The sequence below is a fragment of the Lolium rigidum genome, chromosome 7 (assembly GCF_022539505.1).
Source record: "Lolium rigidum isolate FL_2022 chromosome 7, APGP_CSIRO_Lrig_0.1, whole genome shotgun sequence".
In the NCBI taxonomy this organism is placed as follows: domain Eukaryota; kingdom Viridiplantae; phylum Streptophyta; class Magnoliopsida; order Poales; family Poaceae; genus Lolium; species Lolium rigidum.
Genome location: NC_061514.1, coordinates 292110777 through 292126954, shown reverse-complemented (window position 1 = coordinate 292126954; position 16178 = coordinate 292110777). Strand labels below are relative to the sequence as shown.

Here is a 16178-nt window from a genome sequence, read left to right as displayed (position 1 = left end):
TCTAAAAATATTACTATTAATTTTCGTATATTTTTGACTTTTGACTAAGTATAAACGGCTTGTTTACGAAACGGAGCTAGTACTAGCTAGTACCACTATAGGCAGACCAAGAGATTTGTCGAAGCCAGGCACGTTGCAAGGTAAGCAATTTTCTTTCTGAGACAAATATAAGAACCACATGGTGAAAATATTTTTTTCACAATAGTTTAAGAGAATGGATCTCTCCATGGGTGCGTTTGCCCAACATATTTTTTTCACAATAGATGTTTTGCCGAGAATTTACATTGTTTCGCGCGCCAGTGGTACCCATATAGTTGGTGGTGGTTCATCACTCCGACATTATAGATGACGATACAAGCGATGAGACTACACAAATCTTAAAGTAAAAAATAATTAAATATATGTGCATATATTAAAGCTACCATCAATTTTTCATATCTCTTGTGAACGAAATATCTCTAGTCTCTAGATATCACCGCCGCTCTCATCTCCTCTCAGTCTCTCAACCATTCTCTCCTGGCAGAGGGAAGCAGTGGAGGCGGCAGTGTTCCTTTTAAACCTGGATCGGCACGGTCAGGCAGGCGAGGGGAGGGTCGACAGAGGCACAAAATGAAGGACATGTGGTTGCTAAGGTGGTAAATAGTTTAAAATTGAAATTTATAGAAAATTTTACAGAATTACAAAGTGTTTAAGAGTTATGATTTTTTAAAGGGTTGAAATTGCAAATGAGCTAAGCTAGCTTCTCATTTCTTTTTTGCAACGCATCGATCAGATGCATGCATGCAATCTCTAAATATTTATCATGGACAAAACAAAATGTACTTGTACAGGCCACCTACCTTCAAGTCTACACTAGGGTGTTACTTTGCAGCGATGCATGCAGCATCAGGGATACATCGGCACAGTGGTGCTGCTCTTTACGGTCGAATCTGTTGAACGATAGAGAGGGAGAGAGATATGTGGAATATGATGAATGTATTATTGAGCCTCATGGGCGAGTATATATATAGGTACAAGTCTTGGGAGCCAAGAAGGCTATCCTAGAGATAAGGCAGGAGATGATTACAAATCATATACTACCAAATATACCTATACCAAATATATCTCTAACACTCCCCCGCAGTCGTAGCGGTAGTGACGTGAACAACAATGACCGTCGCGGACGGTCGGACCGGAGATAAACCGAAGTGGACCCCGAAGGCCGACACTCCCCGCAGTCGTAGCGGGAGCGTCGTGGACGGAGTTGCGTCGCGGCAGCTTGGACTGGAGAGGAGGCTGGTGAGGCGCAAGCGAGATGGTAGCCCTTTATGCCGATGTTGAGTTAGCCGAGAGCGTGGGTGCTGCAACCTTGGTCGAGGGAGCCGCGCGAGGGATTGCCGTGGTCGATATCGTGGGCGGGTGCCGGTGTCGATGTAGCCGCAAGCGCGTAGTGCGCGAGGAGAGTGATGGAGACGCGTCGAGGCAGTCGTGGAGATGGTCGATGCCGAAGTCGATGCAGTCTGAGCCGTCGAGGGCGAAGTGCAACCATAGTTTTGCCAGAACTAAGCGCACTTCGGGGACGAAGGCATACTCTGGTTTTGCCAGAACCGAGTACGCATAGAAGAACTCGGTGGTGACGCGGTCGAGGCAGTCGTAGAGGCGATACCGAAGAAGACGTTGTCGAAGCCGATGAAGACGAGACGTCCGGCGCGAGTTTGCCAGACTCGGGAACGTGTCGGGGACGAAGGCACTTCCGGTGTTGCCAGTACCGGGCATGCGAGGGGCAGGGACCATCATGAACTTGTCGCCATGTCAGAGGGACTAGCAAAGGAGGCCTCCGGAAGCGTCGCGGTCGCACATTGACTGAGAGATGTCGATGCTGCCCGCGGTTCTCAGAGTAGAGTAGTAGGTGGTGTAGACGGGGACGAGGCGATGGTACGGGCGACGAAGTCGAGACGGTTGGAGATGTAGAAGGCGGCTAACCCAGCGGTGACCAGGGGTGGTCATGCTGGACGCCTAGACGGGCGTTGCGATGGTCGGCGAGCCCAGCGCGACCTGTAGTGGTTGGCGAGCCCAGCGGCGACCTGGGGTGGGGGCGCGGCGGCGGTACACGAAATAGGCGAGGAAGACCTAGCGGCGTGACGAAGACCATGCGCGGACGGAGGAGACCCGCGCCGAAGGGGCGGCGCTGTGGTGGCCTCTGACATCAATGCGCGCGGGACAGCGAAGGTGACCGCATGCAGCGACGCCACGGCCCGAGGGGCCGGCGTAGCTGCCGGGCGCGAGTCGATGCCGCTGCTACGGCGCGGCACACCGCTGTGCGACGCCGAGCACAAGGGCGTGACACATCCGCCTCCCGGGTCCCACGAATCCACGTTGGCGTTTATGTGGGGTCGAGAAGCTCGGCGTGACACTGTTGTCTGCGACGTCCCAGACACGGGGCGGCACAAAAAGATTATTTGTGTGTAATAGTTTCACCAAAGATTTATTTTCCAAATTAGTTTCACATTTAGGTTATTTTTGTCGAATGTGCCGCCCTCTGTCGCTCGTTACGAGGTACGTCCACCGTGTGCCGCGCCGGAGCACGTACGTCCTGTACTGTACGTGGAAGTGAGCGCTCGCGTGGCCGGCTGCAAACGTGCGCGCGTCGTCAGTACTAGGGCTCCGCCCCACCCACCTGAAAGCGACGCCACAAGCGGGATCGGGGCGGCCGCGCGCGCGTCGCCGGCGCCGGAGCCGGCGAGCATTCAAGAGTTCAAGCTGCATGCAGGTCGATTGGCGACTGCCTGCCAGGCATTCTAGTACAGTAGTACTACTACTCCCCGCCAAGGGTAAAATACATGGTGGATCATCGGACTTCTCGGCGGGTTTCAGTTTGGTCATTGTACATCAAAAATACCAATTTACGGTCACTGAACATGTGCGAAGGTTTGTCTACAGTCACCGGTGCTCGAGACGCGGTGTATTTGTCGACTTGACACTCATGGGGCCTACATGTCAGTCTTTAATTGTATTATATTTTACAGAAACCTCCCGGAAATATATTCCTCTGTGTCTTCTTCCTTGCCTCTCACATTTATTTCATCCTTCCCCTCTATCAGCTCCTGGTGAAAGAGAAGCATAGCATGCCTCCCTCTGCTCGCCGCCCGCATGAGCGCATGGGCGGAGGGTTCCTTCGCCACGTGATGAGGGTCGCCGAGAGAGGCAGCGTCGGACGGGAATGGGACGCGGGGTGGGGAGGCAGGGAGGCGGCGGCGTGGGGAGGTAGGGCGCACGCCGGCGTGCTAAGTCGACGGCGGCGTGGAGAGACTGCATCGCACGAGCGCCATATGCTTCTGCGGCCCATGCGATGCGAGGAGCGCATGCATTCCCATCCGCGCCACCCTCCTACCCTGCTGGAAACCGCTCCAAGACGAGCTCAATCTCCTGCTCCTTTGCCTGCCGCGACCCTTTGGACCGCCTTGACCAAGCAGCGCGCGGGAACCAGTCGATGATGGGGAAACCAGTGGCGCGCGGGCACCACTACAAGGAAAAGGCCTATTGCCGGCGCACCAAAAAGGCCTATTGCCGGCGCACTTAGAGCCCGCCGGTGGGAACAGGCCGGTGATAATCGCTTATTGCCGGCGCACCAGTTGGTGCGCCGGTGGTAACTCGCGTTATCCCCGGCGCACCTGTCTTGTTCGCCGGCGGTAGGTTATACAAGAAAACAAAAAAATCAAATCTAGATCTAGATCTAGATCTAGCTAATCGCTGGTTGTCGTCTCGCGCCGGTGTAGGAGGTACATGAGGTGCAGGGATGATGGCGGAAGCTCCCGAGGTCATCGCGTCGGTGTAGGAGGAGGAGGAGTAGGCCGAGGTGGAGGAGCCCGGAGTAGGTGGGGGAGCCCGGAGTTGATGGAGGTGGCCGGAGTTGGTGGAGGAGGCCGGAGGTGGTGGAGGAGGCCGGACGTGGTGGCGGAGGCCGGAGGTGGTGGAGGAGGCCGGAGGTGGTGGAGGAGGCCGGAGGACGTTGTGGCCGTCGGTGGCCATCGTGGCCGCTCGGTGCAGTAAAGGTCGCCGGAGTAGCTCGCCGCAGTAGCTCGATGTAGTAGATGAGGAGGAGGAGGAGGAGGAAAAGATAAGGAAAATGTGAAAGTGAGGAGCACAGGCAGGTGTGGAGTATATATATACCATAGGTTACTGCCGGCGCACCAAGTAGGGTGGTGCGCCGGGGGTATTTTTTTCTTTTTTTCTCCCAAATCTTAAATCTGAAAAAAGTCCTGTTTCTGTTTTGAATTTGACGAATCCATTTTTTCTCCAAACGGCCGTAGGCGGTTGTATTTGAATAGGAAATTTCGAGTAGATCGATTTTGATATAAAAAAGTTTTTCATCGGAGGTCGTATGCAACCAGAAATCCCGTTTTACCGAAACATGACGCCATTTTGCATAATACATCGAAATTCAAATTTTCAAGTTTTCACGAAAACTAGATCACATATTACATGGGCATTTCAAAGGATTTTATTTTTTGAATTTTCAATCATTTTCTATTATTTTTTCAAAAACCGAAAAGGCGATTCCGGGGTGGGTGGAGAGAAAATCTAGGCAACTTACCCCCGGCGCACCTCTATGGTGGTGCGCTGGTGGTAAATTTTTTACCACCGGCGCACCACCATAGAGGTGCGCCGGGGTAAGGTACCCAAAATTTGGAGTTCCGGCCGGATCTCTTCGAATTTTATCCCCGGCGCACTAATTTTTTTTGTGCGCGCGCGAGCATAGGTCCATCGCCGGCGCGGCGGAAAAGTGGTGCGCCGGCAACACTTTCCACCGGCGCACGTGCAAGGTGGTGCGCCGGCACATATTTCCTCCACCTATAGGCTTTTTCCTAGTAGTGCACATATCGGCGGAGGCAAACCAAGCGCCTGGCTATGGGGACGCCGGCGGCGGGGTCACCCGGTGGAGGCGGGTCGACCGTGCCTTGGCCGGACGCGTCCTGGAGATCCGCCGGCTTAGAGATGAGGAGGCCACCACGCAACTCGGGAATGAACGGGGCCACGCCGCTCTACCTAGCGGTGGCCGGCGACCTGCATATGGAGGCGCTCCTAGCTCATCCGCCGGTAACACGCACAGACCACGACGAGGAGATTGGGGCGGTAGTTAGCTGAGATTGAGATGGAGGTGGATGTGAAAAAATCGGGGGGCTTTTTGCAAAACGATTTGCACAGTTACAATCCTACTTAGTCTGACAAATAAGGTCCACAAATTGCCACGTCCTCAAATACAACGCTGTACTGCCGACCAGTGACCGTCTATGAGCAGGCAACACGTATTTGATTACCGTAAATTGGTATTTTCAAAATACGGTGACCAAACTGAACCCAGTCGAGAAGTCCAATGACCCGCCATGTATTTTACTCCCCCGCCAATTCCCTTCGCATTCAATTCGGTGCGTTCAGAGGTTGCCCGCCTGGCCCACAGAGGCGCAGACACGCATGCAGACATGCAGTTCATCCTCTACTTTTTGTTTTCTTCCCAAAGAACAATCTGCGATAAACTAAAACTCTGTCACGCATGCGTAAAAGTAGCACGACTTGCTAGTGCAAAAGTAGCCGTACTGGTACCAGCTCAGAGTTATGCTACCGCAAACGCGCCCGCCCACCCGCATTTTTTACGGGTTTGGCCATAAACTTGGTCGACCAAACGAGGCCCGGCCAGCAAAATCTCGATGCGTAAATCTTAAAATCACCCCGCAAGCAAGTGTATCTCCGTTTTTCGGTCGCTAATCCACATCACATTTCTCATTCTTCCCCTTCCATTTCTGGTGGTCGGCATTTTCGATTACGGCCGATTTCGGTAGTCCCGATAGTCGGATCCAAGCTCGCGGAGCACTGACCTACCAACCCGCGCAACGTCACCCTCCACTTTGTCTCGTGGCGGCCATGCCTCTTCGTCGAAGAGGCGCGCCGCGGAGACCTCCCTCGACGCCAAGCTAGTATCTCCGAGCAGGCTCGTCGCGACCAAAATCCTATGTCGCGGCAATTCGACGTCTCCCACGTAGTCCACCTTCGACGCGGCGCATGCAGCTCCCATTGCTCTCAGACAACTCCTACTGACTCTTACATCGACGCAACGCTCATCGAAGCGAAGTGGGAGCGCGTCAACTGCCACCGCGACGGGACCGAGGAGGAGGAGGAGAGACGGATCGAGGAGGCCCATCGTGCGGCACCTCGGCTTCGTCATCGTCGACTAGTCCGACGACTCGGAGTCAAGCCTTCGATGATGCCAGGACCACCCCCAATCCTGCTGAAGTATCCGGGCTAGCATATTTAGGGTTTAGGAACTAACTATATGATCTAATTTCCCTTTTTGGATCGATTATACGGAGTATGTAAATTACCTAAATACAATGGATGAAGTAGTTTCAAAATGCGACGGCGATTCATTTTGTTTTAGATTTACAGTTTCAAAATTCGCGGTTGTCACAAACAAACTTTTGCTGGTTGCCCATTCGCGAGATCTAGTTAGAGATGCTCCAAACACAGCCTGACGGCCGATTACTGATTGGCATTTGTGCCCATGACTCGCTGAAGGAACGTACCGGCAAGCAAGTACGTCGCCTGCAGCCGCAGCAGCAAGGTGGATCGTGGAGGGGAGCAACAGCCAACACTCGAGCCAGCCAGCGGGGCAGGAAATATAGAAAAAGCAGAGCATGTCCGTCGTCGTGCATGCACGCACGGCATAGCCCAGGAACAAAAAGCCACGCCCGCTTTACCATCACAAAAACAAAAACTCCTCACGTCGCTTTCGAGATTTTCACGGAGAAAAAGAAAATCAAATCCAGCGGAAATATTCTCCCATCGAGTAGTAGTACTCCAACTCCGTAGCGAGTAGTGTCCCGTAGCTGCCTCCTCCCACATCTCGGCTCGTCTCGTTTTCCCTTGGCTTCCCCGCGGCGCATCCATCCGCGCCCGCATGCACCAATCGCCAGCGATCGCCCGTCCTTCCTGCGTCGGTTGCTCTCTCCACATCCAGCGGAAAACTACGCCTCCCCCACCCCCTTCCCCTTCCTGCTTTCCTCCGTATCCCGGGGCTGGCTGATGAGGTGAGGTGGACTGGGTTCTCCTGTTTTGGTGGGGGCAGCTTCATCGGCCATGGCTGCGACGGCGGCGACGCCGAAGAGGTGCATGAACTCCGCGTGCGGCGCGCCGGCGGCGGGGGCGGGGGAGTGGAGGAAGGGATGGCCGCTGCGATCCGGCGCCGGCTTCGCTCTCCTCTGCGGCAAGTGCGGGTACGCCCGCCCACTCTGCTACTACATCCTCAACCCCGCTGCTTGCTCTGCGTCCGTCCTCGCGTGCGTGCGTGGGGTTCCGTTCTTTGTGTTCCTAGTGGGATGGCTGCCTCGCAATTTGTTGGATGAATTACTTCGTCTCGATGCCTTCTCACCCCTTTCTCTCAAGGAGAGCACAAGAATCTATCTGTTCCTTCCTTCTTACAGTGCCCAAATTGTAGATTATTTTCACTTTCGTTCCCTCTTGCTACCCCTTTTACAGTGGCTTGATGTTCGAACCCAGCCAATCTCTTATTTGCTGTGCCAACTGGAGTAGCTTTGCACATGTACTAGTACCAGTTTGTAGAAAGCAGAGTTGACTAACTTGGTTGGCTCCGCTGATGCCCGCGGTTATTACCGGTGAGATACAACACATAGCTTGCTTGACTGCCTAGTAGTAGGGATCATACAGAATTCAGATTTAATCAACGTTCGGTTACTTAGAGCAGCTGCTTAATCGCGGAAATTCTTCCTGTATGTTGACCGCCCGGATTGGTCTCTCTGACGGGCACTGTCTTCCCCTTGGTAGCAGTCTGTTTGTTGAATACATGGTTGACTCAGAATTGCTGCTTGGTAAAAAAATTTGGTGTTGCGAAAGTCTCCTAACTTTCCAGTGGCTTCATATTCGATCCCATGTAATATGATCTGTGCGCAAACTGTGCCAAGTGGAAACAGTTGCTTTGCGCATGTAGCAGTTTTCAGAAAGTAGAGTTGACTCGGTGGCTCCCATGATGCTTGCGGTTAGTATCACCGGCGAGATACAACAGATAGCTTGCTTGACTGCGTGGTAGAGTTTAATTGTGCAAATTGATCGTATGTGTGTGTTGACCGGATTGGTGCCCACGAACTGACTTCTGCTTGCTAAAAGTCTGCTGTCAAACATCTCTGGGTTGTACCATTGGCACCGAATTGCTGCTTGTAAAATTTTGGAGTTGTGTGGCACTGGACGGTTTCTTGCAGTTGGTTGGTTTCCGATGATTGGGAAAACATGTTTAATCTCGGTATAGGAGGTTACTGCTGCTCGATTACAGTTTTGCAGTTCAGTTTTCTGGACTCTCGATGCTTACCGTATCACTTCTTCTGTATTTAGGTTGGCATACGAGCAGCTTGTCTTCTGCGATATATTCCACCAAAAGGAGTCTGGCTGGAGGGACTGCTCATTTTGTGGGAAGGTGATATTGGTAGCACATGTTGTGAAGTATATTCAACTAAATTGCGCGGTGACTACGATTCTAACGGCCTCTGGTATTTCAGCATCTCCATTGCGGATGTGTGGCTTCAAAGTATTCCTTTGATCTACTTGATAGCGGAGGAGTTCAATGTGTGAATTGCATCAAAAACTCTGGAGCTCAATCTGTAAGCATCTCTGTCGCATGATCTGCTTTTGTTTTTATTCCAAATCTGATTGTTGCTTCTGCAGGTTCCATGTCAAGTGTCCCCGAAGCTTTTCTTGTCTCAAAGTAATCAGAGACTCTTCGGTAAGAGCGATGAGTTTTTGCCAGGTAGACCGTTGGAGGCACCTACCCTAATGCTTGACTCCAGAAATGATGATGTTGCTATTATTTCCAAGAGCCATCACGCATTCATGGTAAAAAACATAGAACCTGGGCAAAGCAGTAACATTCTGAGGCAAAAAGAAATTGAAAACGGCGCAAGGCAGATTAAATGGGAGCAACCAACCCTCACTATGGGGGACATGGGAAGGATGCCTTTCTTAATTAGGCCTCAAAGTGCATTAGAGTCTCCCCAATCCCAATGTACTCGAAGGGATGACAATAGAGATCCAGCTGCTGATAGCACAACAAGCGAATCAGTTTCTGAGGCGTGTCTCAGCATGAGCTTGGGAATTGCTAATAATGGAAACAAGATGGAGGCTACTTCAACAATGGAAAGACCTATGCTATCACCAACGACGCCGTTTTCTGAAGGAAGAGAACTTGCCACTACATTATCTCCATTTCAGCATGCACAGAGAGCTCGGCATTTTCTGAGCAGACCACCAAGGGTGGCCGAAGGTGCTGCTTTTGATCCAATGAAAGATGGCTTTCCTCATCTTCGCGGCGAGACCACCTGCTGAGGGAAGGGGTCGCAATCAGTTACTTCCTCGGTATTGGCCAAGAATTACTGACCAAGAGCTGCAGCAAATTTCTGGAGAGTATCCTTGATATTTTTATCTTAAACTCCTTGGCAATATTGATATTAAAATCATATGATAGCAAATTACATGATCCAAAATTGACCAAGTAGTACAGGAATGTCTTCAATATGTAGTATACACTATACTTTCCTTTTGTTGTGGATATTGTGTTGTCTTCCTTGACTATATTTTGATTAAAGTTCAAATTCAACCATCATTCCACTGTTTGAGAAGGTTTTAAGTGCTAGTGATGCAGGCCGCATAGGACGCCTTGTTCTTCCAAAAGCCTGTGCTGAGGTGATATGTTTTTCTTTAGCAAGCCTTGTGTTTCCTCTTCATAAATTTTAGTATACTGTCACCACACTTTGCTGATTTAACTTTGCCATATAATGTTCCCTATGAATTAAAACCTTTATGCAAAGGAGCACATTGAAGCTCCCCGATTTGGGGAATCCCAGCTGGCTAAGTTCAACAGATTGATTCTAAACTAAAGTAAACGTTGTGTAAAACCTATCTTAACACATTACTATAACACATATGGTCAATCAATCCAATACCTAGAATTTAGTCCCTTGACCCTTGCCATTCTACCTATAATCCAATATGCTCATTACTATGGTCGTAATATTTTGATGATACTTGTATTCTTAGGCTCCTAATGAGGTCATTCATACTCATGTCTAAAAAACCCGTTTCATGGCTACGCTATTTTGCTTCGATAGTACCATTCACAAAACTGTGGGATGATGGAATATATAAGAATTTATTTACTTATCCTGTCATCCTGAGTTGCTGAGATACTCTATGCAGGCATATTTCCCCCCGATCTCTCAGCCGGAAGGTCGTCCCTTGACAATTCAAGATGCAAAAGGCAAAGAATGGCATTTTCAGTTCAGATTCTGGCCAAATAATAACAGCAGAATGTATGTGTTGGAGGGTGTTACACCATGCATACAGTCCTTACAATTACAAGCTGGTGATACAGGTGAATTGTAACTTCTTGGATATGATTCTAAGCACTTGCTCTATTGCATCATATTCATGACTTCTTTCATGGTTTAAGCTTGATTTTACATAAGAGTCTCATTGATCCATACAAATTTTGGAAGATTCTATTCCTCAGTAATATTGTTCTGTAAAGCTTGTTGTTATGTTGGATTCAAAACCTTAGCAATTTTGCCTATGAACTACGTTGCATGCATTGTCCCGTGGGATTAATTTTCATTAAGGTCCAACTTCATGGGAATGTTCTTTTGTCTCTAACAGCTATTACAAACACTTAGCTGTTAAAAAAAATCCTATCCTTTCTTGTGGTGCGACCAAAGAATTTATGTCACATAGGATTCAGCATGGCCTGGCGCAGTGGTAGAGTATATCCACTTGTGTCCTGGAGGTCCTGGGTTCGAATCAGCCTCCTTGCACAATAAAAAGCAAGGGACTGGCTGCCTAGAAATCCCCTTCCCCAGACCCCACAATGTGTGGGAGCTTTCAGCATTGGGTGCGCCCCTATTTTTAGGATTCAGCATGCCATTGCATACAATTACTATGTTTTTCGTCTTCCTGTATTTCTAGAATCCCGCAAATTTAAGAAAACCTATGTGGATTTTATTCTATTGAATACTTAAGTTTACCGTTGCATTCATACTAGGAAAACACTCAAAGCAGTAAAACTGTACTTTGGTAAGAAAACAATTCATGAATCCCCTTAAAAACCTCCTGCTTTCTAAATATATGCATTGCCACTATTTTGGACTAAACAAGTGCAAGTGGGATCTGTGACTTGATTGTTTTGTCCATTGTCTGATCTTACATGATTAAGTCACATTTTTCATTTTCTACATAGTTTCCTTGCTACATACAATGTTAAATATACTACATAGAAATATCTTGCGTATGTGATTTTACTGTGAAGCTGCTTATATGTAATGGTATTCTTTGTATACAGTGACTTTCAGTCGGATAGAACCAGGAGGGAAACTTGTTATGGGCTTCCGGAAGGCCACAAACACTGTCAATTTGCCAGTAAGTTAAAATTTAAAAAGCAATCTTGCTGCAAATCCATTGTTCCTGCAAATGTTTGTTATGGTTTACTTATTCCCTTATCTGTGTCCTCCAGCCTTACTTCAGTGTGTTTATGTTACTCCTACACAGGACTCACAGATTTCAGCTATTGCAACTGGTTCCCTTCTCGGTGATACATTATTTTCTAGTACCAACGAGAATCTATCAATAGTAAATGGCTATTCAGGATTTCTTCAGTCAATGAAGGGAGCTGCAGATCTCCAGCCAAGCTCTCTATTTGATCATCATGCTAACTCAGTTGACGGAGATGCTAGTTGGCTTAAGACGGATAGATTTGGCGGCAGGCCAGATGAGGGGTCTTTGCAGTTCTTACAAAAAAGAAGCCGCAATATTGGTTCTAAAAGCAGGAGGCTTTTAATTGATGCCGAAGATGCATTAGAACTGAAGCTTTCCTGGGAAGAGGCTCAGGAGTTGTTACGTCCTGCTCCATCTGCAAAACCAACAGTTGTGATGATCGAGGACTATGAATTTGAAGAATATGATGTAAGCTTGCTACCATTCGTTCTTCCCGTTTGAGCACTTCAGGGAACCCCTTATTGGAAGCACAAAAGGACAACTGTTTATTCTCAGCAATGTACTTGAATGTTAAAAGAATTCTAACTTAACTACATATATGCAGGAGCCTCCTGTCTTTGCAAAGAGATCAATTTTCACAGTACGTTCTACAGGGTAAGAAAGTCATTGAATAAAAATCTCACCAGACTTTAGTCTTCAACATGTCATTATCATTGTTTGTCCTTGCATAGTGGACACCCAAATGTTCTTAGTATGAGCTGTACCAATTTTGGCAAATACCTGATTATGTTTATTTAGGGAACAAGATCAATGGATTCAGTGTGATGATTGCTCAAAATGGCGCCGGTTGCCTCTTAATGTTATTGTCGCCTCCAAGTGGACATGTACTGACAACACATGGGATTCAAAAAGGTATACTATTTCACACCTGTGACTAAATCAGTATCAGTTTTTTATCTGAGAAAGGATGGATCTGTCGATTATGATGACCAGTATATGCTGTGAAATGATGAATTGCATACTGAAAGCTAGGTTTTAAGTTTTTAACAAATTCTGGTTTTTGCTGAACCACGACCTTACTCGATCAAGACTTTTCGCTAGTTAAACAAACTTTATTTTATTATCTGACTGACTACTTGATTAAGGATTTGTTTGCCTTACCTATTTGAAAAGATATGAGCCTTTTCATTCTCTTGTATATGATATCTTGATAACGTCTATGAATAACTTAGTTGCATCAGTTATTTAATAATGTTCAGTCTCAGGAGTCATATGGGGCTTCTAATGTAATACTGTCAAAACATATGAATCCTTTTATTCTTCAAACTATATATTAGTTCTATGATCATCGTATTTTTCTTCAGTTATAGCACATGTAGTCATATAAGTTAGTTTGTGATTCTCTTTGCTACCGTTTCATATTATTTGATTCCATATCGCGATATTTCATATTCTGCTTTAGCTGCTTAGACTTAAATCTTTGCTACACATATGCAGCTGTTCCTGCTCTGCACCTGAAGAATTAGCCCAGAAAGAGTTGCAAAGTATTCTCCACCAGTACGAAGGTAGGCTTTACTTAGATTTACTGGTGTTAAACTAGGATACATGGATAGCTTGACCTTGTGAAAAATACAAATTGAAAGAGGAAGTTTTAGCTTAAGACATCACTATTGACAATTTTGTAAGCGAACATAATTCAAAAAGCTGACTACCGCCGCAGATATCAGGAGGCGGAAGAGCAGTATTTTTCTGAAGCAGAACATCTCTGAAATGGATCCATCAAGCCTTGACGCCTTGGCCACTGCTGCAGTCTTTGGAGAGGTCGGGAACCAAGGTGCTGCTTCGGTTGCAACGACTACCAAGCACCCCCGGCACCGCCCTGGCTGCACTTGCATAGTGTGCATCCAGCCACCTAGCGGCAAGGGCCCAAAGCACAACCCGTCGTGCACTTGCAACGTCTGCATGACCGTCAGGCGCCGTTTCAAGACACTGATGATGAGGAAGAAGCAACGGCAGTCTGAAAGAGAGGAAGCAGAGGCGAGCAAGAAGATCGCTTGGATGGGCAGAGACGACCCTGAGGGAAGTAACCTGTCACGGTCCCCCCAGACGGTGGACACCACACGAGATGGCGATGTGATCATGTTCGACAAGGTTGACACGAACAAGAGTCACATAGACCTCAACTTCCATCCCGGCAATCGAGGCGAGGAGCAGCATGGTGGACAGCCTCGGGTGAGTATGGTCAGCCTTCTCGAGGTCGCAAACCGCCCCCTCGAGAGCTACATGAAGCAGAACGGCCTCGTGAGCCTGGCAGTGGAGCAAGGGAACTCTGGCACGGGTCTGATTCTTCCTCAACCTGCTCCAATGGAGAGCGAAGAGCGACCCTCCGATGAGGGGCAGCTCACGTTGGTGGAGCGGGAGAGAGATCCTGCAGACAATATGGCCGTCGACGAGGCAGCTGATGAGAACCAGGGTAACGCTGTCAGTGCCAGTGACAGCGCTGCTGCCTGAACTGAGCTTATTGGCCCTGCTTGTATTAATTAAGTAGTGGGTGGGTGTTTTTAACTTGTTTACGTGTGTCTATCTGATCGGCTTACCCTTTTTTTTTCTTAAGGAACAGCTGGCGAGTTTTAGTGTGAAAAGCAAAAGAAAATCATAGGGTTTCATCGCGACTCTCGTTGTAACATACGTGTACAGGGCTGTGCAATCACGTTTGTACGTTGTAATCGACCTCGATGCTGTGTATGGAAGGCGGCTTGGTGGTCGACCGGCCAATGTTGTACTCTGAGGCATTCGGCAATGCAACATTTATCCCAAAACCACCCGTACCGTACGCATCAATATAGGAATAGAGTAGAAATTGCAACTCTGATTTCATGTACTCCGTACAAGCCTTCAACCCCTATAAATCATAATCAATCATAGTGGTGCCCAGTGCACCGGGCCAATATTGGCAATTGAATGGTGAAAATTTACATCAATATATAGACAAATGCGAAGTTAGTAGCATTTCCAGGATTGCTAAACTGGATAGGAAGAGGAGAGACATGGTTTAACTGTTCAAAGCACTTGGTAGATGATGATCATCCCACTGCTACTAACATAGCACCATCTTATAATCATCGGCATCCGAATGAACATATAAAAGCATATGGGCAAGTAAAAGGATGAGTAAACATGTAGTAGCCACCGAATAGGCATGTAAAAGACCCTGCCTCCTATCGGTTACCCTCTACAGTAAATGCAGTTCATCCATAATAAAAGAAAAATGAGACAAACCCAGGCACTAGCACTCGTTGACTTTTTTTATAGAAGAAAACTCCGTGAGTGCACAGCGAGAGTCCCAGGACTCGAACGCTGGCCGGCAGCTTGCGCTCACGCAAAGCTAACCAAGAGACCGACGGCCCGTTCTCATAGTTCATCCATAATCTACAACCTATTTGGCGTCAATCAACCTTGCATGTGAGCAATAAAAATATATCGAAGCACCGCATAAACGGATTCCTCATAACCTTAAAACTCATTCCAACATCTCGATTAATCGCAAGCAATATGCAAATCCGAACCTACTCTATTGGTTGCCCTAAAAAATCTTGTGTGCATGCCATTGGAATCTCTCGCACTATGCGTGTTCGTCCAGATCCACGAAAAAGGAGCATCAAAGAAGAAGAAAGTTGTGCTTACCGCCATTGAAGCCGACCGGTCTTGCTCGAGGTCGAAGTCGCGTTGCAAATGTGGGCATCGATGCAGATGATTGTCACGGTCGAGGTCGATGTCCCCTTCCTCTCGACATCCCCTCTCGCTCTTCCTCATCGCGGCGAAGCGCGATCCATCGATGATACTGCAACCGCTGATATGCGATGTTACAGTTTGGGGTGAGAGTGAAAGAGCAAGAGCGAGAGGAGGGAGTTGAGGCGGCGAGGGGATCTACGGCGTGTATTTTGTGGTGTCACCCTCTCCTTCCCCACGTGTGCAACCCAACGCGACAACAATCCTGACAGTAGCTCCTAAGGCTGACCCGAAGATGCTCAAGTATTCCTGCTAAGGGCATCTCCAACGGGGCTTCACGTCCGTTTGCGAGCGCCCAGTCAAAAAATGCGTCTGCACCCATGCCCAGTGGCCCGACATATAGTGACCGGGCTGTCCGCGGAGACGCAAACATGATCCAAATATGCGCATCTGATGCGTCCGCGCGGACGCTGTGCGGTCACGCCACGTGACCGCTCGCTTCTCCCACCGGCCCGCCTGGCAGCGACCTATGTTGATGCGTCTTCTCAGGCGGGCCAGTACTAGCGACGAGGCATCGCTTCTGCAGTCTGCGCCACGTTAATGGCGATGCCTCGCCTGCCGAGCAGCCACCACCCACCTCTGCCAATGAAGTTAGTGACGATGCCACGTGTGTCGCGCCCCTTGGTTGCCTCCGGCGTATATAAAGAGGGGCGCGTGCTCGGCTGCCTCATCATCTCCTCCACACAAACCCTAGCCGCCACAACCTTCACCGTAGCAGCGCCTCACACCTCTCCTCCACCTTTGCCATGATGGGCAGCGCTGGCGGCGGCTAGGCAACTCCGCCTCCACCTCCCCGGACTGGCAGCTTCGACGCCGAAAGAAAAGATAGCGCAGACAACGTCATCGACGTGGCCATGGACGCGAAGTTC

The 16178-nt window shown here is 48.8% G+C and overlaps 1 pseudogene; it reads left to right on the top strand.

The window, feature by feature from the left end:
• Positions 1–7075: 7075 nt before the first annotated feature.
• LOC124673751 lies at positions 7076–14342 on the top strand (annotated as a pseudogene).
• Positions 14343–16178: the final 1836 nt, after the last annotated feature.